At 40.9% G+C, this 27799-nt stretch overlaps 2 protein-coding genes across 2 annotated transcripts in view; one reads left to right on the plus strand and one right to left on the minus strand.

The window, feature by feature from the left end:
* The window catches only part of LOC139689927 (uncharacterized), a 313079-nt gene that overhangs the window by 285173 nt on the left and 107 nt on the right, over nt 1-27799 (minus strand). The gene's annotated exons all lie outside the window — the stretch shown is intronic.
* The window catches only part of LOC139689929 (alpha-tocopherol transfer protein-like), a 32643-nt gene continuing 31371 nt past the window's right edge, over nt 26528-27799 (plus strand). The window contains exon 1 of the mRNA XM_071587064.1: nt 26528-26752. The gene's annotated coding sequence lies outside the window, so the exon portion shown is untranslated. The remainder of the gene's footprint in view (nt 26753-27799) is intronic.

The raw sequence follows: 27799 nt of genomic DNA on the forward strand, positions 1-27799 counted from the left end.
AGAATATTAGGCAAACGAGGAAAGGGAAGGAACAGGATAGGGATGTTGGACGGGATGAAGGGAGGAAGAAAGTACTCACAGCTGAAGAGGGACCTGATGTATAGTAGGATGTTGTGTTTTGCTAGGGGCCACGAATTATTTAATTAGTAATTACGTCTATCCAAAAACCTACCTTAACCGGTAGATTACCTAATAATAATAATTATATATATATATATATATATTTATATATATATATATTTATATATATATATATATTTATATATATATATATATATATATATCAAGATTTACTTAAATATATCCAAGGAGACTTGTTGAAAATAAATGTATCATTCGTACAGGTATCCTTTATATTTTAGTGTAACCAAAACATCTCTTTAAAATACGCTCACATCAAATTTAGGCAACAGATCAAAAAAATACATAACAATATAATGTAAATTTTTTATTCCATGAAGTTCTAATTCAACAAAGTGAGGAAAATCAAAACCTGACTTGAAATTTCATTCAGAGATCTATCAATTTAATTAATTTTATGTAGTGTTTAAGTTGTCATTTATGATAGTTTTCCATTTTATGAGTTATGTCATGGGGGTAATTACTTGAGAAGCTATCGACAGTTGAAAAATTGGTAGCAGCACATCAATAGGGCCTTCTCCGGGTTTGCAGAGATTTTGAGCTGAGGTCATTTTAAAATGCGAAATAAAAAATTAATTTATTATGCAGAGAAACTTCGATGCAAATAAAACCAGTCTTAAATTTCAGTGAATGTACTGTAAACGGATTCAGTGGCTAATACAAGATCAATGGGAGTGATATGGGTTGACAAGATCATCAAATATTGAAATAATGAGTGCGCAGAAATAAGATGGCAGAGCTAACTGTTAAAACAAGCCCTGAAAGAGAGGAAATGGGGCTGCTCACGCATTTGGTTGCATTGCCATGGCTACGTATGCCACGCCTACTCACGTCTTCATGTATTTAGCTCAAGTTTCCTGCTTCGTTGTCATTACTGAGTTACTTCAAAGTTGTTCTCCATTTTTGAAGAAACAATGGCACCATGAAAAGAAATTAGTAAATAATTGGCTCTATCAATGTAAATGCTTACCAGTGAAAGAATAGATTACTAGAAATTTTTAGTGAAAAATTCATGAAAAACAAATATTCCTGACTTAATGGAGCGTAATCCACTTATTTTACGAATCAGGTTGAAAAAGAAAAAGACTTGCATTGAATTCTTTCGGAGACAGGTACGTACTATATAAGGCAGTAAAAAGTTAGTCGGAGAAAAGTGAGAAAAACAAGCAAGTGTTTGATAGTTATCTCCGACAGGGGAAATGGCGGAGAAAATGCGGGAAAAAGAGAAACAAATAGAAAAAGAAGATTGGAAGATGTAAGGAGAGGAGAGTATGTTAGAGGTAAGCGGGGTGGAGTGAGGGAAAGGAGAGGCATTTCGGACGTCATGGGGGATGAAAACTCGTGAGACACCGTGCATGTTGCGGATAAAATAGTACACTTTCAGAATTGTTTCTGAAGAGGGTGTGCTAATATTCAGAGACAGCTAATCCTCGTACACATTTATAATAATAATAGTGATATTTAATTATTCGTCACGACTGTAAAAAATCATATTCTGTGAGACGTTCTCAGCAGCAACATTTTAGAAGAAATCATAAAAACCTACCTTATTTGAATAGTAATATCTGGAATTCACTAACCTTTTTCACATTACGGAATATTTTTAGATAATTAAATTTCTCCTCATCGAGGATTGTAATACCAGTAAATGGCTTCAGATGTTTCAGGACCACACTTCCTTCCTGAACAAATGTAAGTTTTCACCATATCTACCGCGCCACTTATCACCTGGCCTGAAAGGAAATATTAGTTACAAGGTGATAAGTCTCACCAGCACTTGTGTCTCCGATCCTTTCCCAATAAACTCAGTTTCCTCGAAATACCGGCGATGTGACCCAGTGAATAGACATTTCGACTAATGAGCGATGGTAGCCACTCCTCTAAGCATAATCTGGCTGTTTTTGGGAGATATTCCTGGGAAACGGCGAATGGCACATTTCACACGCATTGCGTACAGCTTATTGCGTTGGATGCATTCGTCTCGCCTGTCAAACTTGTCTTACCTTCGGAACTATTACTGTGATTGGATTACTCATAGTAAGCCTGGTGTTCCATGGCACACGCTTGGTTAATGGATTGTGAGCTCCACTACTTTATTTATCAACGAATTAGCCAAGGCGAAAATTCTCGATTGGCAACCTCTCGCATCCTGCTTGCCATGTCACCGGGGCAAAGAATAAAGCCGAGGAGGACAAAGTGAAATGTCGCCAAAAGTTAAGTGCCTTTTAAGTCGGTAGTGTTCCCTATCGCTTGCGAGGTGAAAAGTGAACGCCTCGGCAGAGAGTATGAAAGCGTGCCCCTAGAATTTACACGAGACTGGTTCTGGTAACGAGGAAAGGGCTATCCTGAAGCAAGGTGCCGATCAGGTTTCATGACCTTTCATTCACTCGAGCGCCCTGAGCCATCGTTCACCACGATTCCATTGTGACTTCCAGCGTTTTCATCTTCAACGAAATTATCTTCGTGTGCTTATAGCGTTCTTCTGGTGCAACCGCTGGCGGGGCATTTGCGATTGGGATTCGCGAGCTCTCAAAGCCACGTGAGGTGGAGCGAACGGGCTCCTTTATGGCTGCAGCTTGGAATGGTTAAAATGAACCCCGTGATTTGATTTGGAGTTCCCTATGGTGTTGTGCAGCCACAGATATGAGTGACTATCTGTCCATTTCGTGATAAATCTAAATAAGTAGGAGTCAATGTTATCAGAAAATGAGGCTAGTCACTACCCTACGCCAGCCTTTATCCCTCCATGCGATTCTCTTCCGCGAATGCCACCTCCAGTATTTGATTTCAATAGTTGGGGGGAAATCGTAAAAATTCCCAACTAAGAGTGGACATGGACCTCATTTATATTCACATGGACCTCAGGTCAAACTTTTAGGGAAAGGTTCTGCTCCCCTGCAAAGTGACCCTACGCATTTCTACCGAACCTGAAGTGGAAATAAACTCCCTCACAATTAAGATGATTTTCCAAAGATGATTTCTATTTCAGATCCACAGGATACCTTTGGAGAGGAAATGTATTTTTTTTAATTTCCGAAAGGTTACTCGGAGCAAAACTCGTTCGAACCGAATTTCCCGGCTGATGGTCGTTTACATTCAACGTTCCTGCGACTGACCGTCACCCTTCGCTTGGATCTTTGAAGTGCCGTCACGCAGAACTTTTTTGCTTCCCTTGGTGCCCATCGAAGTTTTTTCGACGATCCCGCACGTCTCGGAGGAAGTATCCGAATCCGCCTGCATTTTTTGCCTCCTGCAATCCGGCGGATGCAGACCGTGTAACGTTTCAAATTTTTACGACTTCGGGACCTTCCGAATGGGATGTCCGAGTCCACGGGATTCCCGGGTTCGTGGAAATGGTGTTTTCGCCCATCCCGTCGCGAAGTCTGCCACTTCGGATATCCCCGTCACAAACCAATGCTCTCGCAATGCCTGATATCAATGCGGATGCGAAGACGCGGCCATTGCCAATGCTAAGGTTCGTCGACTCTCAGCGGGACGACGCGATCATTGCAAAATCTCCGCGGTCATATTTCCGACGGAGGAGAGAAACGAATTGGGAAGGACGAAACAGGAGAGGAGCCAAGGGAGGGCGCCGGAGGGAGCTAATCGGAGCGCCCTTTCGCGAGGACGGTTCGCCCGACGACCGCAGGAAGCGCACGCCCAATCGCGGACGTTTTAATGGCTGTGCTAGCCGAATAGACGCACGACATTAACTCACTTGCCGGGCAGCGCGGTCGGTCCGCCCGACTGTTTCTCTAGCACTGTGCCATTGATTACATACACTGAAAATTAACACCGCATACCGAGGGTTAATTCCAATATGCTATCATCCTCCATGGTCACACATCATGAATAGACCATTGGTAAATGTTTTTGGCATCTCTGTGTCGACGTGTATTGTTCACGGACGTTTCTCGCCCGAAACTGGGCACATTACCAAGAAGTAATCACCACCTGACGATGCTCCCAACATGTGGCGCGAAACGAAGCAAGATAACCCAGGAAAGCTTGCAAAACCTATGCCGAGTAAATCCCAAGCAAATCTAAAAATCTAACAGTGAAAATCACTGACCGTGATCTCATGATAAACCAAGCAGTAAGAGGTGCGCTCTCATTACAATATCATTTACGTAAAACTCCTTTTTAACGGGCCGGGCTGTCCAAGCGTTGAAAAGAAATTAAAATACTTTTCGTGGGTTATCACTGGACGTCACGTGCTATAACACACAAAATGTTTACTCCTTTACGACACCTATTCAACGCCCACTTTGAAAAAGTACTCTTTGATCAGAATGTTTATCCCCACTCTCCAGTGCGAGAGGGCACTTGTACCAGAGATAGAGTACGAGGCAAATCCGCTTCCCTATTTCGAATTCTTATGCAGGTTCGAAATAACTCTTGCTAGATTGTTAAAATTAGCATTGATCACAGATAGTGAACGAATAAATTGAAGAAAATGCATAGAAATGGACCAAGCTTCGTCCTGAAATGTGAAAAAAACCCCAACTCTAGAGCTATGATTATACGGTCTCGGGTGCTAATAGCGTGTCCTCAGTGCGGTGTAACAAGTACAACCTGTGTAATGAGTCCGGAGAAAGTTATGGGCTGGCTAAGCAAGAAAATTGTAATTTGGCAGTAAATAACCCGTCCTGGATTGTTTAATCAGATAGCTGAAAAATCTCCCTTCCACAGATTTCTCGCAGTAAACATTTGCAAACGAAATGTCTGGGATAAAATCGTTCCAGAGTCCTTAAGAAAGTTTGAATATGAACTAATTTGGCTTAATGTTGTATGAAATATGTCGCTCAAACATTATTAAACAACATTATGTAAATTCCCCAAGGAATCTGTAATAAGTAATGATGACAGCATACCCCGATCAACATTAAGGCAAAATTCATTCAACATGAATAATGCAATGAGTTTGTCTCTTGAACGCCGCACATTTCACTCCTTAAAATGAGCCCCGATAGGAAATCACGCGTGAAATATTATCCCCGAATTCGCATGGCGCATTTGGTGTTGACGAGGGTGGAAAACGTGAACACTCGCGGAATGCTTCGAAGTTCAAGATTTCACAAATATATCATTTTTTTTCTTCAAAACACAAAAAATCCTTAAACACCCGTCGGTTTTCACTTTCAATCGTCGGCAATATGCCCACCAGGATGCGCTGGGTACATTATGGATGCCGAAATGTTCTCTGTCCGTTACTTCTTAATTCCTCTCTACCGAGAACCCATTCATACATATTAGGAGCTCCGGAAGCGCCACGTATAGCTGATTCCCTGCCATTGCCCCCCGACTATTTATGGCTGAAACCTGAGGGCAATGCTCTGCAGCGCCTTAGCTCTACGGTCAATGTTCATGGAATCATCAAGAGCTTGGGATTTCACAATACCGTACACGTTTCTCCTAAGGCCGTGAACTAAAACGATCTTATGAAATTTTCAAAACTTGTGGAAGTAGCAAAAGCAGCAAAAAATTCATTACTATTTTGAATAGGTATGAGCTCGTAGTATCCGAGTTTGGCTGCATGCGGAACGTTCCGAGTCTCAACGTCTGGCTCGAATAAAAATATAAAAATAGAACGTATCTTAAGAATTTACGCAAAATTCATATCGTAAAGACGCATTACCTTATTCTCAATTGATAATTGGAGTTGATCAAGCTGATCTTTAAAATTATCGCTCACGTGCCAATTTCCGGAAACCCGTTCATTTTTAACAATTAATCACTCGACGTCCAACTAAGTGAAAAATATTATAAATGCACGGGTGCCATTTTACAACACTTCAGCACGTGTGAAATTTTTCAAGTATAAAGTGATATGATTTAATAATTCCATCCGTCCAAAGTGTCATGGAAGGCTCTGTCGCGATAGTCTTTCCAAATTTTACTTGCGACTCTAATTGCTCATTATATAATGATTTTCAGCAGTGCTGCTGATTAGCCTCTGATTATGAGTCAAGTCTAAAGGCAAATGTGGTCTAACGTGCATGCAACTCCATCGTCACTTGGAGCTAGAAAGATCCTGCGGCAGGAAATAAGTAAAAACTCATTCATCTCGGGTCATAAGTGTGTGTGCCTGCCATATGCTGCATAAAAGGTTTCTCCGCTCGAAGGAGAGGGTTTGAATGCCATAGGATTACTTTGAATACACATGGACAATAATGATTTACGTAACTTAAGAAACGAAATATAGACAGTAGTTGTCTCAGGAGTACACCTATTCTTATCTGTATTCTGGAAACAATATAAGTACCAATGCTAATGACTGCAGGCCAACTACAGACCTGTATAAAACGAGTTTGGACATTCTCTGAAAACTACTTCACGTCGACTTGAATTTCTTAAGCACTTCCGCAGAGTATAAACATTATTTTCCCTGCATTATTTCCTATTCCTTCAGCGCTCCCTATTTCACTCAAAATGCCTCATTTTCTCTCTCTTCCCCTTTCGACCATCACCCTCCCAACCATCACAGTTGCACACCACCTCCCCCCCATCTTCTCCCCCGTCCACTTCCCTTCCCCGTTTTAAATAACAACTTCTTTAAAGCTTTCATATACTCTTTTCTCAACGGTCAGCCGTCCTTGGATTCATACAATGGGAACAACCCATATCAATTTTAAAGTCAAGTTCTTTCCTTTTTCTACTAATTCTCCTTTTTCAAAGCATCAGCTCTCCAAATTACTCAAGTTTTATGTCCATTTTCCTCCAAAAGAATACGAAAACTCGTAAATTGTCATATGATTGTGGATCTATAACTCATATTATCCTCATACTTCATGGAAATTTTACAAATTTTGTTTCCCTTATTGAATAATTACCCTAATTTCACTTGGGACCTGTAGGCAAAGGAGATTAACGAGATTCTGAGATAAATATTTTTATTTTTCGATAGCCACCAAGGTTGTCATCCAATTTCCTTATATTACACGAATCTGTCATACGAGCTCTCATGCGGCACAAAAATATCTTCAAATCGTAATGAACACCCAACGGTTGTGCTTTATATCAAATGTGTTGTCATTTAAGATCACGAGAATTGAATAAGAGATGTAGTACGTAATTCCAGAGCATTAATGCCAGAGCATTTAATATGCTGGAGTGACTCGAGGGCGAGAACCGTGCACGGTTGGGAGCGGCCTCTGGCACTCTGCACGGTATTAAGTATCGAGAGTGTACCTAAACAGAATACGTAGCATACGCTAATAACTCTTTGAGTTAACTGGACTTTCAACTAATAATTGAAAAAAAACGAGCAAGTATAAAATGACAACAGTGAACAAAACTCACGGAGTACGTATTTGCATATCGGAGGGAAGAAGACCGAAAGCGATTGGATTGTGGTGCACTCTTTTCACAAAACAAGGTTATATAAAGTCATCAGAAAAAACCACTAAGAGAACAACTAACAATATAAAGAAACCTTTCTCTGCCACCTCTGAAAAACACGCGATAAGCTTTTATCCGTTGATTGACAAAGATAAATGTCATCTTGAATATTCACGAAAGATTAATTTTGGCATCAGGTTTTGCACGATAGGCATTACATTCATGTCAAATGCTCCCGCAAAGGCCTAGATCAAGTCTCGGTGTCATGGCAACGGCCTTTACGAGATATGAACTTACATATTCTTAGGATAGCAAAGGGCTCAAAATACGGGAGGCTTCAAACCAGACTTTTGCTCATTGTTAACGACACTTCGGAGTTGCTCGAAATTTATAAAGGATCCTTGCCGCACATACTAAATTAGGATTTGGAATGATTGAGCTGGTTAAAGTTCATCGCAATTGTCATACCGATGTAATATTTCCAGCCTTTTAACAGATAAATTCGATACTTTCAAATCCATTTTCCCCAATCCAGCGCGGATTCTCCCACATTCCGGTTATTCTTTGTAGTATGCTCATTCCCTTAACATGGTTGCCCTTGGACTCGCTCACGAGACCTTTCCTTCTAACTCCCCTGCTATTTTATCCCTAGCATTGCTCTGCTTATTCCTCACAGCCTTCCCTAGCCCCTCCATTTATTTTAGCTCCTGTTTTTCCACCGGCTTTCGCTCTCACGTTGGTGACATCCTCTCTATAGGACAGGGGTAATTTCTCTAGCCCTACAATCCAACCCAAGGTGATCTAAAAAATCAAATCCCACTTTCCATCTGGGGTTATCAAACTCATTCTCACAAATGTATCACTTCTTCTGGAAGTGGACGCATGGTCCCCATCGCCCATCTCTCCTTTCCGACCCCATTTTAATTTCTAGCTCATTTTATCCACGTTTTTCTTCTATTCTCCGCTAATAATACGCGGATAGATCCTGCGAGATACAGGTTCAACTTGGATTCAGAATAAAACTTGCTAGATTAGAAGTGGCTTTTCCAGGCCGCGTCCTCAGGAAGTGTCCAAATTTTAAAAGCGCATTTCCAGAGTATTTTCCAGGTTTTAAAAAATTGACGCGGTTTTTCTATGAACCAAAAAAGCCTTCGATGAAATATCTCATTATAAACTACTCACAAGACTTGAAGTCTTTGTGATAGATGAAAATATCCAGGACTGTTTTAAAGACTTTAAATGGTCGCACACAAAGGATACCTAGTCATAGGTGGTGTTAGCTCTAATGCAGCAGGGGTCACTTCAGGTGCTCCCCAAGGGTGTTCCAATTGAACCTCTTTTATTCCTTCTTTAAGTTAACGACGATAGTAATTTATAAATACTGCATTTGACATGTGACCATCCCCAGCTGCATCGGTGAATTTCATGATAGCATGTATATATATTGATAGAATCATTGAGAGCAACAGAAAATCCGTGCGAAAAGTATGAGTCGACAATCAATGTGAATATTGTAAAGGTTATGAGATTTTCCATAAAGAGGAAGGCCAACGTAAACATTAAAATGGAGGGAAAAAACTGAGTACATAGGAGCATTTACCTAACTAGAAAGTGTTTCAGTCAGGATGGTCAAATTATTAGGTGCCTCAGAAAAAGAAATGCACTGGACAAAGAATCTTTCAGAAAAGGTGAATTCAGAGCATTTAGAAATACGAGGGGATGGTGAAGAGGGTGATAGAGGGAAGTGTGTTTGGTAAGAAAGGCAGATGAGGGTAAATACTCGTAAGTATATATTACCATTAATCAAATGAAAAAAAAATATTTGATACAAGCGAACGATGTTGCAAAGTGGTAATGGTCACCATAATGTACCAACCTATCGCATCAGTCAACATAATTTATCCAATAGGCATTCGGAACCACCGATGAACATTTAAATGGGAGCCAAAAAGGCACAACAGATATTAGCATTTTAAAATTCTTTGGATTAATTTCATTTAATTTCAGTTTCTTCGGAGAGAAATGTAAGATGGAAAAACGGTCAATGTTTTCACAGCCTATAGCATCTCTCATAATCTGACTCAAAACAACAGATAAACGCGTAATTTTGTACCTGTTATGTAATATCGAAGAGTGTTCTATGACTTGTACTGCGCTGGAAGATATTTCAGTTTATAACAAATCACTGGGGAATCAATCATGTCATTCGTTAATATGTAAACAAATTTTATGGTGTTATTTTTTTTTATTTTACGAATATCGTACTCTCTGAAACAGAATAAGTGTATCAGGGACACGGATTCGGTCAGTCCTTTCCCCCAACCACTGCATGAATAATGAGGTGATGTGCCGCATTCCCAAACCTGTGCCTTTGGGGACGGGGGCCTTGAGTTAGTTCCATGCCCACGTGATTGCGGATTTCGCCCTTCTTACTTCTCAGTCCTGCATGACATGTCTTGTTTTTATGGAGGCCTGTCGTATAAATATGGTTTTCGTTCATTTTTATGTCCTTTTTTCGCATTGCAAATCACTAGTTAGTCAGATTAATTAAATCTTGTTTTGAATTAAGCCATCCTCCAGCATGTAAACATGTTTGCACGTTATTTCATAGTTTTGTAACTGAATATTTTTCCTTTCCCCTCCCTCTCCATTATCACTCGCCCTTCCCACCTGGTGCTTGCACCCCCTGCCACACACCTATTTAGTAGATATTTATGTTGGTAATATTCTAAGTAACATAACTTTGAATCACAAGGATAATGTTCCTTCCTATTCTATAGTAGAGATTCGTATGGCACACCGCATTCAACGGCAATACCGCATACTTCCAATGGTAATATATCACCATCAAAAACGATGTCAAAAAAGGCCTGTCAATCACGAACGGCGTGCAGAAGAAAAGAATAAGGAAGAGGATCAACGTGGGACGTTTCTAATATCGATTATACACCATAAATATATCAAATGAACCAGCCAAGAATGAATTAATTCTGCAGTACCAATGGCGAGGTAGAGTGGGTGGCAAAGGGAGTGGAAATGGGGATGCCTCAGACCAAAACCATCCATGAACAGTTTAAACACGTCCACCACATTAACCTCTGTGCCGACTACAAAACCCAGTTTCCTTTTTTTACCCTAATGGGCAATCAAGTCATACACTCTTTCAAATTTTTGCGATAGTTTCACGTTTCGCTCCAGAAACGCTGTTTGCTATGAGGTAGAAACGCTCCGTCAACTCCGACCCACAGTTTCCACATAAGAACGAATCGATGACGACGGACGCATTCACAAATTCCTCAGAATCCTTCCCGATTTCAACAGTGGGCGAAACTCACGAGCTGACATTTTGTCAACGAGGAAGTGTGGTCGAGCAAAAAACCTTGCACGCTCGCGAGATTTACGCCGCAGACAGCGGAACTGTTCCGAGATTTCTCCGCACGACGAAGCTTTAGGCGCCAAAGTTTGGAAAAGGGAGCGTTTCTTCCACAGATAGTGAAAAATTCATCCCACGGACGTCATCCTATGATCGCGAAAAATCTGACATTTACAGTCAAGGTCTCTCATTTCACTCGTGAACATCAGCTACAAATTTTCTGAAAACTAAAACCAATAGGAAAAATGTCCTTTTTTCTCTCTCATAAATTTAGCAAAAAATCAAGATTGTATGCACATGCCGGTTCTAAGGTACGTCTGAGGTTGGTCAAGCAAGCAAGCGATGCTTCTAATTTAATTTAAAATATCCATCCTCGTTCACGAAATAAAATATGCAGAAGTAAGCCTGCTAACTTCGTGGAGGATATTTTTGGTGTTACATTATGCAATAAAAATATAACAATGACAATAACAATACAATAATCATCAGCTTACGTTGCACACACAAATGAGTGGTGATGTGAATAGCAGACTGGAAATTTGAGAACAGCTGTCAATTCATACCTCCGCACGGATAATTTATATGCATTGTCAAACTTAAGGAGACACTCTATCACATCACTCGGAAATCCCTCATAAATTTTTCCCTTTGTCACAGTTTCAGAAATAGTATCGTAAAATTTATGATCCATATGCAAAAATGACCCGTGGAAAGTGGTTAACTTTGCTATTGCCAGGATGGAGAAAATATTTCTTCGTGATTGTGCAAAATTCGACCAGCTGAGAATTGTCGGTGAGGGTACCCATTCAATCTGGAATAAATCTAATGCCTGATGAAAATGCAAATAGATAAAATTGGGAATAATTTCATCATTGCATCATATAACAATAATGAGATTCAGAGAGGACTGACGGAATTGCAAGAGAAAACATTTCTAAAGCGAAATCTGTTAACAATTTTGTTTTCCCCAGGGTTGCTTTCTAAACATATCACCATTAGATGACAAGGGAAATAACTGATAAAAAATTGAATGAGTCAAAATATTTTCAAATATATTTTAGGAGAAAGTTTGAAATTAAATTTTTAGAAAGCCCAGAAAGTTATTATTTGTGACTGCTGGAAATTTTAACCCTTTGAAGGAGGTAATCATTGAAATTATAAAATAGTCATCCCTAGTGTTTTTTTTCCAGCGGGTCGAATCCATTCAAGATTTAAAAACTTTTACCCTTCGCAAAACTTTTAAGCATTAGGTTTTTCGTTCATCACATGAGAGTTTTTCACCTATCGTATCACAAAGTTATCAACCTAATAAATTCACACGCGAGCGCGAACAGATATCGGAAATGGGAAACTGGTCTGAAATCTCTTTGGTAATTCAAGACTTGTATTTTGGTAAAAATCTGGAAGAAGTTTTTTTATGAATGAATTATTTTTTTCATTTAATTTGTAAATGGAGAATATGGAAAAAAGAATTCATCAATTTTATTTCATGGTCACCAAAAATCTAGTTTCTCATCTCCTTCATACAGGTATTAATACGTTAAATGAAAGTCTATGATTATAAATGAGGAATACGGCGGCATATATAATGTCCTGGGTGGCCTCGTACGAAAATTATAGATCTAGTAAATTTATGTATGTTCGCCTGCATTCATTTTACCATTAATATTCATCTCCGGCTAAGAAAATTAACTGCAAGTTGTGGGGTATATGGAGGAAAGAATGAATGGAAGGAAGAAAAAGAACTCGTGAAGGACAAATTTAAGACCAGCATCCACCCAAAACGAAACAAGACAAAAGTTTATATTCTCCATTGTTTGTTATTCTTGCCCGCTTAGGATAGATGCCGAAGTGTCCGCAAGAATTCCTCCGGAATCCCCATATTTCTAGTCTTGTTGATACGCACCAACTTTTAGTTAATATGAACACAATCCGAGTACACCCGTGTGGAAATTAAAATCTGTGGCCAAATGTGGATCGCAACCTCTACTTTATCAGGGAAATAAGTTAGCACTGTAGAGTCACGAAGCATGAGGGAAAAGGGAAAGGCATTCCGGGGAGATGGTTTGGGAAAGGAAGCCAGCGAAAATTAGTGTAAACCCATTATGCAATAGCGATGAGCTTTCCTTCCGTGGCAATTACGGCGAGCGAGTTTAAATGCTCAGGATCCATGACATTTCTCAACTGCTCTCCTACTGATGGGCACCCTTCCGTGGGATCCGTAAGCTTTCCCTCCCAGCTCTTTTTTCTCCTTGCCCAATGAGATAACATCAATCAAAAGGCATAATGTGCGGGGCATTACAATCAGTCCTACAGATAACATACTAGTATTAAATTCAGGCCTTTGAGTTATTCGTAAGTAAATGTTGGCACTTCCCTCGAGTTTATCATAAGCATCAAGCGTATTTCTACGCCCAAATCCCCGGGTCCCTTAGATTTAATTTGCTTCGCAATGATAAAATAAAGTATCAATATTATTGGTGCTAAACACAAAAAACATATGTACGAAAATCAGTCTTACGTTTATTGAAATATTCATGACTCATATATCTTGAGGAATTTTGCGTTGTAAATTTTGAAATGCGATAAATGCCATTGGAGAACGTTTAATAGTTTCAAACTACGTTGACAGTTGATAGAATAAAAGCTAGAGGGGAGCTGAAGATATTCGTCGACTTCGACCAACCTGTCGTATCACAATTAACGGTAATTGCCCTCAATCCATAAACATTTGTGATTTCCTCAAGTACATTTGATGCATCTTCGTCGAATGAAAAATTTCAATCAGACTAAGCTGACCATCTCGGTGGATTATCCTAATGGATTCTCAATTTCTCAGATCCTAATCTCCCTGTGTTGAGATGAAAGAGCGAGTTATACAGAGCATGAATTTTTTCGAGAATAACATGTTTGAGATTTTTTAGACAATTTTATCCTCGATTAATAAATGCTATTATTTTAATTATCTTGGAGCTACGAGGACTGAGGTCACCTCGTAGTGGACGCACGTCGGGGAAACGCATACTCTTGATGCAGAATATCCAGCGCAGAGCCGGATCACCAACTCACTCAACTTAGGCTTAGATATCTTATATGTTGCATGTATCTCCGAAAGATCAACTGTATCAACAAGAAGCAGAGCTTTGAGCGACGAAGCTCTGAATTCGCATTACCCGACCTTAGTACGGCTACTTTTACTTAATATTTTGAATTCACATGATTACGTCGGTCGCACATAAAGAAGAAGGCAATAAATGGATCAAGCTCGTTTAGAATTCCGATACCAAAAACCTGAATATTTCAGGGAAATCATCTAAAAATAACAAGCATCAGAAATGTGACGCTCGCTTCCAATCCTGATACCCTTTTTCTCGTCGATTAAACTTCTGAGCAAATATACACAATAATACTTTTTTTCCTCACTTTGAAAGAATTGGAGATTTACACTTTCCTATACGATTTCATTTATACTCTCATTCATAATTTCATTCGTCAGCAAAGTGTAATTCTGGCAGTTGGAAAGGGGCAAAATCTAAATAAGCATTGTTTGTTATCAGCAGGAAGAGAGTGGCATTCCTCGCTCTCTCCAGCACTCTGATGGCCCGATTCTCTCCGTGATTTAATTAGCTGTTTTCATCTTCTCTCCAGCCTTTCTGAGGGCCAAGCCACATCATTTCGCATGCTATTTGTGCCCGTGATGGGACCCAAAATCCTGGCCTTGGGAATGGCACCTGGGGAGCACGCTATCCACAATTCTAGGGCATGAGGGTGAACGCATTTCATTATTCATGCGTGCACAAATAAAAACATTTCGCCTCGCTCCTTTCATGTATACAGGGTCAAAAATAGCTCCATTTGGGGTAATTTTAGGACTCTGAAACCTTTACAATAATTTAATCCGTACTATTTTTATCCCTGCCAACTTGTTTGTCTTCACTGTTTTGTTAATGCCCATCTGTTGTCGAGACTTTGAACGTCCCTCGCTTCAGCACCTCTTCGACTAATTCTCCAGCAGTATCCACGCTCCCCCCAAAGCCTACCCTCGCCCTCCAATCATTTACTTTTCTCCTCGATATATATGTTTCTGTGGGGCACTTAAATATATTCCAAACCGACGAAGCGAGCCTATTTCCTTTTTGTCCATTTACGGTTCACCCAATGCGCATTTCTTTCATTCATCTCTCCGCAGCGTAACGTCTAATCCAACGGACGGCGTACTAACTTAAAGTGATCTCCGTGGGGTCTTTTATATTCTCCATATGATACCAATAATTTTCCTGCCAGCATTTGAACGCCTTTAAATCTCTTCATTCATCCCACCATCTTTCACAAGCACTGTTTTCAAGATGTGCAAAACCACTCGATTGCTCAATTATATGGCCGTCTGCTGCTTCCCCTTCTCCTTATCAAACGTAAATGATTTCGTTCCGCGCAAATCGTCCCTCAGCTTCAGTGTTATCATGATACTGTTTTTCAGGCCACCCTCTACAGTTTGCGGTTCTCAGATAGCAATGCTGTACCAGCGGTGTACTGAAGTCCGAGAGAATGTACACCTCCACTCAACATCACTTCCATAGACCCATCTCTCAAGCATTCATACTCGTACATAAGAACACTGAACAGCCCTGATGTCATCATTTGTCTTTCTTTCACATCATGCTTCATTTCAAACTAATTAATCAAAGTCTCATTAAACTCGTCACGCAATGCGAGCGATAAGCGAGCCACCTCTGCATGCATGCCCCTCTGTAGAATTTCGATAACTGCTCCATCGTTCCATCAAAGCATTTCATATCATTCGTCAGTTTACCCTGATCACATGACTCCTCCAAGTAAACAGAATCATGGACAAATTTCATGCGCGAGTCCAATTCATTTCTCCTGCATTTACTGAATAGCATACAGATTATGCGAACCTCCCCTCAGCGACATCAACCCATATTTTTTCCCCTTGATGTTAAGTCGACCAAATCAACCAAACCGAGTATTTTCTTGCGGTGCATGTCCCCAAAAAAACTCATTGCTATGATTTGAATATTTCAATTACCTCCCTAGATTCACGATTGCTTGACTATATTCCAATTTTTGTCACATCTAAATATGGACGACATAATTTGAATGATTTTCACTGGGAACTTGCGTCCTGTTAAGCAAAATATTTTGACCTATGTCATTTTCTCCCTAGCTAATCTCTTCCTCAGTAGATATGCTTTTGAAAATACCAGCAAGAGGTGTTACGCGCTCAGTCATTCTCATTCGTATTCTCCTCATATCCCCTTTCGTAATCCTTCCCCTCGCAAACGCTTTTTATCATCTCAGTATACTCATGCAACGAAATCCATTACGCTCCTATTAAACTCCCCCTGTCAGGTACACAAATGAATAGATTTATCCTTAAATCATGTGTTCCAGACATATATGTAATCCTTTTGCAAATTCACAAACTCAACATGTTTTTCCATTATATTCCGACCGAGGGTAACCGTATGCTTTTCGAGGAAAAACTTTTTGAGGCCATCTCATTGAACACGGAGCCGATCAATCGTCTCCCCTAATACTGTAATTCGTTCTCCCTGGCCACGAACATTTCAAACTTCTGTCAATTATATCTGGAATTTGTCTTTATGATTCCAGCTCACCAGCCGATGGTGCGTCAGACACTACTATCACAGCTCTTCGACAGCACTCTTTCAGATAAGCCCGGATGGGATGCTAACTGCATTTCCCTACCCATATCATACAATGAGACCCTTCATTCATAACTAAGTCCTTCATTATTCAATCTCACTCATTCTGCTTCATTATTTAATTCATTTGGGATTGCTAGTATTGGATCGCCAGGCTGCGCAAAGACGATAAAATATTACAAAATGTGTCTGATGGAGACATACGTAATTTGATTCCCGATTGATTAAAAACTAATCAGGCTCACGAAATAATGCCAAATGGAAATAATTTCACTTTGATGTATCCTAGGATAGGCGTCCAACCGTGCGTCTCTGCCTTTCACAACATATCCCATTCCGAAATCATTTGAAAAAAGCACAGCTCTCATTCAGTGATGCAAGGCATCTCCTCCTTCTCACGAGAGCGCAGGCGGTCGGAATCTACGCAGTCTTGCGCCTCCATTTTGGCGGATTCGATTTTCGGGATCGTTCCGAAAATTCAGCTCAGCATTAGCTCCGAGCGAGCAGAAACGAGTTTGGGTGAGGAGAGACGCGGGACAAAACTTTTGCGGACGGCGACAACGGATAAACAATTTCAGTCTGCCGCTGAGGTGCGCGCTCTTAGAAATGATATCGATATCCTACGCCCAGAGGAATTGCGTCCTTTTGGACTCCCTCCCTCCCCCCCTCCTTCTCCACCCTCTAACCCCAACCTGAGACACGCCACAGTGTGCCAACAGGCGAAGCTGCTTCAAGCCTCCTTTCCCTTCCCACTTCGTCACGTCACGTCTGCGGCAATTTTTTGCGCTCATCGGTAATTTAAGCTCTCCGCAATCAAAGGATCCAATCGCTCGCTCATTGCAACTTCAACGTGGGTTCAGTCCCAAGTGCCCTCTCAATGATTAGTCCATGGCTCTCGGAGCCTGCTTCACCTTGTGTTAGCACAGCTTTTATGTTTAAATTGTATTCAATCAAAATCGGGGTTAATAAGTGATATTATTAAATATTATTTATATATTATTTGATTAATAACCAGTGCATCAACCGATAATAGAGTAAATTTAATTGGTAAATTATTTCACTCGCAGAAAGAGAATGGGAAGGTATTTGTAGATAACAGGTGCAGCCAGATTGAACGCGGTCATTAAAATCTTGCGAGAGCGGGCTTTCTTCCAAAAGAAGAAAATGTGGCTCATTTGCCACGAAATAGACAGCTACTTCCCCATTTTTTTAACGATACCTCAAATAAATCGATATATCACTGAAATATTTTGGTTCGTTTACATAGTACGAAACAACATTGTATCGAAACATAAATGTCTTGAACAAGTGTAGGAAGAATTCTGTATATTTCGCGACCGTAGAATATTTGCAAAATCACTGACACATCATTTAAAAATTTACAATTTTATGTGAAAAGAAACGTCTTTTGGAAGCTGCACTCGACTCGTCTAACTATGACTGCATAGAATAGCGTTTGCTATGAAAAACAGTGAATTATTTAGAAGTTTTTTTAAATTGCTCCTAAGATTTGGACGATTATTGCAGAGGCAATTCACCGTGCTCAAAAGTTTTGAAATTGTTGTGCTCAAACCATTTTTTCCAAGGCAGCGATTTCTTTTGAGCGGCCAGTTTGAGAGAGTCGCGCTCCACAAGGTTCTTTTGCGGAAGGAGGCGTACTTTATACTTCACCCCGAAAATAGTATTTGAAATCACAGCAGTGCTCATTAGTTCGGATTGCCCCCTTTGTTCTCCAAAGAACAGCAATTAGGCTAAACGTGCTGCTGGTTGATTCGCTCTGGTACGATCGGAATCATTTGAGTTTGGCACTCGCCCCCCACCCTCTTCTTCGTCACTCGTGATTCGTCGATCGCAAAGTCAAAGGCTTCTTGAAGAGAGGACGCGGCCCGACACCTGAACTGATACGCTAACAAAAGGATCTGACAGCACGCTCCAAGATGGAACTCTTTGGCGCCAGAAGTGGTTTTAATATTTTCTGTGATTTCCTCAATCTCAGCGTCAGTTGAGCCACAAGACTCTATTGGAGGACGAGAGAAATGTTTCGAATACTATTCGCTCTTTGAATCATGGATATGTCACCAGCAAATAAATCATAATCACCCACTGTTTTTTTAAGAAAATTAGTTTCGAGGAAAAAATCACTACATTTTTCAGGAATTCAAATAGGCCGGCTTCCAAAAGAGAGATCAACGTGTGAATCAGCAATTTGCTCGGATAATTAGTTCTGCAACAGTCTCACCGAAAGACGCCAAACACTGCCGTACTGAAGATGTATGTATATTACCTAGAATATAAAACATCTAAACTATGGATCCTGATGACATCAAAGGCCTTTCATGTAAGGCATCAGAGGTCAATCTAGACGTACTAAGTCAACTTTAATTCTCCGAAGGCGTGGGATCAAATTATGCGAAATTCCCCGTGCTCAGATTATGACTTCCGATTTCCATACTCGTCTCAGATCGAGATTCATTTTTCTTTTAGGCTTTCGATACGTCTTAATAAGTCGTTAGTGTGTATTTAGCAGTACTCTAACCAAATACGTGTCCCTGTAAAAAATCTATTTATAAATTACATCATACATATTATGTACAGGCTTCATTGAAATAGAAATTTAAACGTATAGAGAGTAGCTCTTGTCTACAGAATTGCACTCACTATATAATGAACTTGCTTACAATTTTACTGAAACTCCGCATGCATCGCAATAAAATTCGAAATGTCAATGCGGCGAAATATATTTGGCCACCCTTCAAATGGTGTATAAGCAATCAAAAAAATTGCATGGGAATGTGGTGCAACTAATTTCGAAACCGGAAGGAATATCTATCCAAGAGATCAAATTAAGAAGATTTAAGGTGTCTTGTGGTAAATTGGAGCATAAAAATGGAAGAAAAAAATGAAATTTCCCTTACAACATAACTTAAATACGACAAGATTACAACGTTGATCGACATGAGATGAAAGGTAAACACAAACATCCCTTTCTCTCGGAATATTAAAATTCAATATTCCTGATTCCTTATAACATCCAGGTGAAAAGTGATTTTATTTGCTGGAAAACTGACTATTTGTGGGGCTCACTGCATCTTAACATGACCAACGTACAATGAAAAAGGGGAACAACAAACTGAGGTCAAAATGACTAGTGAAAGTAGCGGGAGCATTGAATAGGTAAGAAAATTTAGCGAGAGAGAAAAAAGATGTCATAACAAGTTTTTAAGCTAGAAAAAGGAAATTTTGTAATTTCCAAGTTCAGAATAATTATTAAGCCATCAAAGACTGAATTTACATTACTATTAGCAGAACTAGTCCTAGTATGCTGAGTAAAATGAAAACATGTTCACCTTATTTTTTTATTTTGTTTGATTTAATTTACCGTGATACCGTAAGCAATACTCAACGTTAGCATGTCAAACGTTATAACGAGGGACCGACTGCACTCATGGTCACCGTAACTTGAGTGCAGTCGGCAAAAGTTGAAGGTTTTCGCAATCCGCTACTGCATATCCTCCCAGTAAGGAGTCATCCTGGGAAAATATAATTACCTCTCCGTTTCATAGGATGTGCTCCTGGATCGACATAATTGATTACCTATCAATGGATCCATTTAACAAAACATGCGTCAACGGTACTGTGAGACATGGCCAGCAGAATTGATCGCACAATGTCGCCCAAAGAGAATATCAGGGTTGAATCCCCGGCTTGTTGAAATTAGATTCCTCCCTGCCTTTCCGATCACTCTATTTGGTGTTCCATAGAGAGCGTGAATATCGCCGCACTTCAGTACCTAGTCCATCCAACGGTACTGCGCTTGCCAATTATTTTGCACGATATTGGGGAGAGACTAATGGATAACAAAAATGCCAACTTGGGAACCGGCCAACTCTCATAAGACTCCCACTTGTCTGGTCACCCAATATGGTTCAAACGTTTAAAGACCAGGTGATTCGAAAACGGATTCAAAGCGACCCAATGGATATAAATTGAATAAGTAAGATGTACAGAGCTTGATTGCATTATTGATCATCAGATAAATGAAAAATGAAGAAAAATACATTTTTTCACTACAGCATGGCTACATAATCGATCCCATCGAATTTTATAAATCACAGCCAGAGTTTGTTTTACAGTAATAATCAAAATCTGAGAAAGATGAGCATCTTTTACTATGCTCGCCTTCCTTGTGAGCTGCAATTGGGCAGGAAGCATTCCGTTTCTTTCATTCAATGCATTGATTGCCTTGTATCCACCTTTCCCGAAGTTTCTACCCACGACATAAGAATTACGCATGCAAACGTTTTCTTACTGTTTACCCTTGGAGAGGACTCGAAACCGGATGGAAAGGGAGGCAGATGGAAAGAAGCAAGCCAAAATGCAGTCTTCTACGTTAAGGAAGGCATTTACTTTAACACTGGTAATTTTATTCGGTCCGATCTAATTAACACGCACTTGAGTTTTTGAGACCTGGCACACACGAAGGTGTTACTTCCCATTCTAAAACAGGGAAAAGTAGCCATACGTGAGGACTACATAAAAATAAGTTTGATTATATACCCAAGATACTCAGGATCATAAACAAAAGGATAAAGAGTAGGGCAAATGATTACTTAGGGGATGATCTGTTTGGGTTTAGAAAGGGGAGATGTACGCGTGATGCCATTGCAGTAATGAGATTATTAATCGAGAGGAATATAGAATACAATCAGGACGGATGACAGAAATTCCAAGAAGGCAAAAATGATAAATGCAGGGCGTTTCGATTTGCAGTGGGATGTTGGCCGTGATAGCGGGAAGAATGTTGGACAAGCGAGGAAGGGGCAGGAATAGGATAGGGATATTGGACGGGACGAAGGGAGGAAGTGGTACGGGGATGAAGAGGAGCTTCTTTTGGCGTTGGATCTAAGGTTACGCTTCATAAAAAGAGGCAAAGAACTAACTGTATCGCTGTACCTCCGTATACGAGGTCTGTCCGACAAATACGCGAAATGAGGCCATGAAACCTTTCTTTTGCAAAATTTAGTCCACATCGATTTTGTCCCCTTCAAAGTACTCTCCATTCGTTGCTATGCACTTCCATCTTCTTTTCGAAAGTTTAAAGCACCCTTGAAATTCCTCGGTAGTTAGGCTTTTTAGTTTCCTCGTCGTTTCTTGCTTTATTTTGTCCGCATCTTCCCAGTGATGTCCCCTCATCACGTTTTTGCATCTTGGGAAAGGACAAAGTCGAAGGGGGGGTGTGATCTGGCGAATTATGAAGATGATCAAGGCCCAAGGTGATTGAATTTTTAGCCATAAACTGGCAAACAATCAATGCTGAATGTGCAGGTGCATTTCCATGGTGAAGGATCCTTCCATTATGCTCGGTTAAAATAGTCGGCGCTGTAGATTTTCTTAAATTCAGTTCATCAGCTATCATTGGGACAGTTTTTTGGCGATCGCTAAGGACAAGGGACGGCACACGATCAATCTCATCATCAACACGGGTGGTTGAAGGTCGTTCCGGCCTTGCATCATCAGTGTCGGCCATCTATAAAATGCTTAATCTACGTGAAAACGGATGTTTTCTTAATAGAGATATATCACCGTAAGCAGCTGTCAACATTTCATTAATTTCTTGATAAATTTTACCGCACTTCACCAATAAACTTGATGCTGATTTGTTGCTCCGTGATTTCGCCTATTTCCATTTTCGACAAACAGTGAAAACAAGGACAAACAGAAACTAACATAACTGGCACCATGCACGCACAGCTCGACGATCCGCCAACAGCACAGACAGACGGCTCCTCATTGGGTATTAGTATAGCTCGCCGCTAGTGGGCGGGGCTATAGTCCGCGTCATCAGATTGCACCAGTTGGCGCATTTATTGCATATACCACGTAGACTATGTCCATCCAAAGCTTACCAAAACGGTACAACATATACTGGTACAACCGATAAAAATAATAACACATGAAATGTTAAAAAATGCATGTGCGTCACAATTGAATAAATAAAAGAACAAGATTAAAATGGACAAAGAGTATAAGCCGTGCGTTGATATTGGCATGAGGATAAATTATAAATTCCGGTTGCTAGGGAGATAGGTAGAATCCTCGCGGTGGTGTCACAGAAGCCGCTGAGGATAGACCGTTGTGACGTCAAATTTCGGCCAAATGTTTGGATGGGGGCCTCCGCGACGGGAAGAGCCCATTCAATGCTACAACTACATCGGTAACTACACATTTGTATGCATTATTGTGAGTAAACATCGGGAGTTCACGAGGGAAATCGTGACCAGCTGAGAGCCTTAACAAAGCGCACTGGGCTGACTGAAAACAAGCAAGTCAACGCCTGGAATTTGCCATCCCCGGTAATTAATATCATAATAGCTTGACAGTAACTTCTGGGTTAATCCGCCGTTTTGTTCATTACCTTTTACGATCTTTTCAAAAAGTAAACAGGATGGTGCCACCAGGCAAATGATCTCATCAATTGTTTACCTCACATAATAATTACAACCTCGTTCGTCGGCGTGAAGTTTCCCGATCACTGCTCTGATCATTACGATCAAGGAAGGTCACGTTCAAGGCAACCCGTCTCCGCCAAGCCCGAGACTTTCAGAAACGGTCTGATAATTGTGAATGGTCCAAACAGTGATTATTTTCCGGACGAGGTGAGCGGAGTGATATTGACACAGAGATCGCGGTTTACAACCCCAGCGCAAAGAATCCTGGTGCTTACTCGACGACGTTGCTCCGCATGTGAGTCATTCCTCGAGTGAACTGGCGAGCAAAGCCACGAATTCGAAAGCAAAACAGCGGACGCCAACTCACCAGCGCCCGGTTAGTCGTGATGAGGAAGTTGAATCGCGATGCTCTGGACAGTCGATCAGCAAACGGAATGAAATGATCTCCTGCTTCGTCTACCTACCTGCACATTTCATTAATAACAGAAATGAGATCAAAGGATCAGCAACGATTAATTATGTGTAACCTCCTTCCATTGCATCAGTTGATTCGTCGAAGATATCTTCCATTCCCGTTTCTCGTGGCGAGAGGAAATTTAATTGTGTGGAATCCCTTTTATCCGGCTAGGAAAGCACCATGTGTGACCCGGAGATGAAATATTTATCAAGTGTAATGTCTGGTAGAGAGTCGCCTTTATAATGCTCAATGGGCTCCGCGATCATTCCTCCCTCTTTTCGGTGATTGTTGAACCAGGAGCAGGGGGAGTGGAAATCGCAAATACTCCAAAATTTAGGGTAGTATTCATTTCCGATTTGGTCCTAATATTATAAGTTTCGGATATTCCGTGATAGCACCCAGAATTTGGATAAATAATATATATTTAACAAATAATAAATATTAATAACTATTTTGAAAATATTAAATAAATAGTTCTTCAATAAGTTTTTTTGTGAAATATTTCGTCAATTATAACTCTTATAATCGGAATTGAGAAGTTAGTTCTAATAGTGGGAGGGATGCATGGAATCCCAAAATTCGGGAAACCTTTCGACCTTATTGGCCCTCCCAATAAATAAAAAAACGGAAAAATGGATCCTTTTACTTTTAAAACATCCAGCTTAGATTTGTGCAACATCGCAGCAGAGGTCAAATCCAACAAGCTGAATGGGGGTCACTTCCAGAAGAGGCAAGCACACAATCGGCTCATTTTGTGGATCAATGCAGCCGATAAGTCTCTTCATAACTCTACAGGTTTAATTAGAATTCAATCAATGCTGTAAATGTGATAATTGGAGATGATAATACAGGATTAAAAATTGTTCCAATAAAATGCATACATGATATAATGTACATTAGATAGGTATATAAGATATACTTTTAAAATAAAATGTGTAATGCTTGTTCAAAAACACTGTCGTTCATGGCTTCCTATTTCTAAGTTGCAAGCATCATAGGCATTCCGCCCATCCAGTGTAGTGCTGATTGGAGGTCCCTGACGATGACAACTACGTGTTATGCAAGGCGTGGAATTCCTCGTCCTTTACCCAAACTTCTTCCTATCTCCAGCACTTAATACCTTCGACCTGCCTTCATGTCGTCTGAAGAGTCTCTTCCGTGTTGTCCTCAGACATGAACCAGTGAATTTTGCTTGACGGCTAACGCATTAACCCACATTATCCTTTAGTAACTTCTTCGAATACGTTGTTATGCAATAAAACCCCATGCATTAACCATTTTGATGTTGAGTTTACATCAATTAAAAAGGATTGTTTTTTACTTTCATAATTTTTTATATCCTTAGCGAGGAAATAATAAACAATTCGCATCTGCCGCATCCCTAACTTTGGACTGCGTTGCCGCACCCATCGCTACTACGCAGATGCGTTTCTTACGCAGAGGCCACCTGGTCGAGCTTCTGTCATCCAATCAAGCTTCGCGTTTTTATACGCACATTGAATCCGCAATTTCTCAACGTTTCCAAGGTTGCGGCATATGTTACCAAGACACCCTTAGGGACCGTTTCGGATGAATAGCCGAGGTTTTGACGCAGACTTTTCTGGAAAAGGCATCGACCGCAAAACTGGCAGACTAAATTCCGCTTCCATCCACATACCGCAGGTTATCTCTAACCACAATTACAGCGTCCACTCCGCCCAGGGAATGCACGGCAGAGGCTCAGCTAAGCCAACGGAGGGGAAATCAGGAATCAGACCGGGAGAGAGGGCCGCACACATTGCCCTCCCGTAAAATGAGTCTCTCAAATTCTATCGACTAGCATTTTCGCAATCTAATATCTCATCTAAACCCACGAAATGATCTACTCCAATACATCACAAGGGCGTGTGGCAGATGTAAAGGCACACGAAATAGCAAAGGAATAGATCTGCAAATGGGAGATTGGTATTAAGATGACAGCGCTGATATTGCTGAGGTAAATTGCACGAGGGTAAAAACGAATTCCTCAATATGTCTGCTCAATAGCAGCTCATATCCTCGACGTGTTTTCATTTGTGTCAGCTACATGATTCTAGCCGGATAAATTATTCCCTCGATGGCCCTGAGTAAAATCGTACTTTTCAAGAAAAGTTTATCTTAGGAGCGTTTGCAGTATTCGTAAGCTTCCATTTGAGGTTCTTTAGTAATGGTGATTGGCTTTGGTGATCTTCTGCGTTATTTTTTGTTTGCCTGGCAGCTTTTCTCCTCATTCCGTCCAATTCTTGAATTAGTATTTTCTGAGATTATATTTGACTTGAAACTGACGAGAAATTTCCTTTGCTTTATCATTGCTATATTTTCCAAGTATGCGTCTCACGAGCGTTAAAGTTTTCACGGCGGCGTCACACACGCTCCGCGCGTACCTTACCCTATTCAGGATCGATTTTATCTAAACGCCCATGCATGCGTTTTACTTGAGCAGCTAAGCTCATTTCCATATCTGTTGCAGCTGAAGACTTCGGTTTTCATTATCTAAGGAGGAGCTTCATTCCAAACATATTCAGCCAATTTTATTTTCTTTATACGAACGGGGAATTCGTTTATAGGTTGGGCTACACTTGATTGATTGCATTTTTTATTTGAATCAACCACCAGTTTTTTTTCAATTTTCTCAACCTCAACCCTGGCTACTTTTCGTTATTCCATATCCAGGTCTGAGAGCATTTTAGCAAAAATTTCCAAATGTTTTATGGAAAATTTTTAAATATTGTGATTAGTGCGTGCTGGAGCTTCTCAAAGTGGAATCCACACTGCCCCGTTTCTGGACGCGAAATGGAAATGGGGAAAAATATTGAAACTCCTCAACAAAATCCGATCATGCTCCACCCCTGGCCTCCCCACCCCTTGTGAGGTGGTCCCCCTCTTCCCTCATCCCCCCTCACCCTCGCTCCTGACCCCCGGACTTCCTCCCCCTTTCTTCCGCACCGGATTGCGCCCCTCGTACCTTCCCCGCCTTTCCCTCCGTCTCGCCACATCGCTCCCTTCCTCCTCCCTCCACCCCCCGCCGCCATTCTTTTATACGGCCGTGCACCTCACCGTTCCGTCCCACAACAGTGCCGGTGCTTCCAGTAGAAAGCTCTCCTCTCTCGGTCCTCGTCAAGGCGAAGTCTCCTCGCGGGCAGCGGCAAGGCAACTCCACGACGCTCGTCGCGACGGGAAATAGAGGAGTCGAAGGGCGTGTTGGTGGTACCGAGGGTGTGCGAGCGAGGGACTTCGGGAGTAGTGCCACCGGGGAGGATCGATTCGTCTCGCCGTCACCTTGAGGGTAAGTCACCGCTCTTTCCCTCATTGCCTCCCGCTCACCCGACCCGCGGGAGTCACGCGATCCTCCGACTCCCTCGCCGTCCCGAAGGGAAAGCGCGCCGCGTTGGCGCAGACGAGAATTCCAGGAGGATTGCGGAAGTACTCGCTGGAAAGGTTTAAAATGCGAATCAAACGGAGCCTACACCCGTTGAGGATGGATTTTCGCCGAAATGGATTTTCCGCGCTGGATTACTGTGTTTGGCAGGTGGATTACTGCGATACGTGTTTCGCTGGAGCACGAAGTCGACCCCGAAGTCATGCTAAGCGCGACGTGCCCGTCGGCTGATGCGTCGTTTCGAATCGTGTATCGGAATCAAGCATCGTGCTGCAACGTTAGAGATTTTAATGTGAATGGATTTTACGGTGCGATGTGATCTCAGCCGTCAAAACATCTCGTTGTTGTTACATTCACCAAAAACTACCAATATTTGAGTACGACGTTCGGTGTGCGGGGAACTGTTGCGGTGTGCCCCATCCGTGATTCTCCACCCCTCGGGAGTGCATTTTAAGTTTTTGTTTTTAATCAATCTTAACTTTTGGTCAGGAGAGATTATTAAAGGTGTCAAGCCGCGGCTTTTAAAATTTTGCGAAAGCAGATTTGGAGAACTGGTGATATCAACGCTCGGAACCGGATGGACGCGTATCGCCAAAATTATTTCGAACGTGATTGTAAAATAAATTTATGTTTTTTTTATGTCGTGGAATTCACATTACCAACTTTTATTGGGCACAAATGTAGGCAGAAAAAATATATCAGTGCCTTAATTGACACCTAAATATAAAATTAAAATTTAATTGTGCCAGATAAAAGTAGTGATAATACTATAACACCCTGTTACGTGCTGTCCTTTTGGTATATATAGGTGATCAGTTCGGTATATTACCGTAACATAGTTTATTTCGTTAAATACCTCAGGCCAAGTAATAATTAATTCATTTCAAAACTCTAATAAACCCTTTAGTGAAAAATGATAATATTTGACCGGAAAAAATCATTCATCTAATCGGG

The sequence above is a fragment of the Hetaerina americana genome, unplaced genomic scaffold (genome assembly GCF_022747635.1).
Source record: "Hetaerina americana unplaced genomic scaffold, ioHetAmer1.1.p SCAF_29, whole genome shotgun sequence".
Lineage (NCBI taxonomy): Eukaryota > Metazoa > Arthropoda > Insecta > Odonata > Calopterygidae > Hetaerina > Hetaerina americana.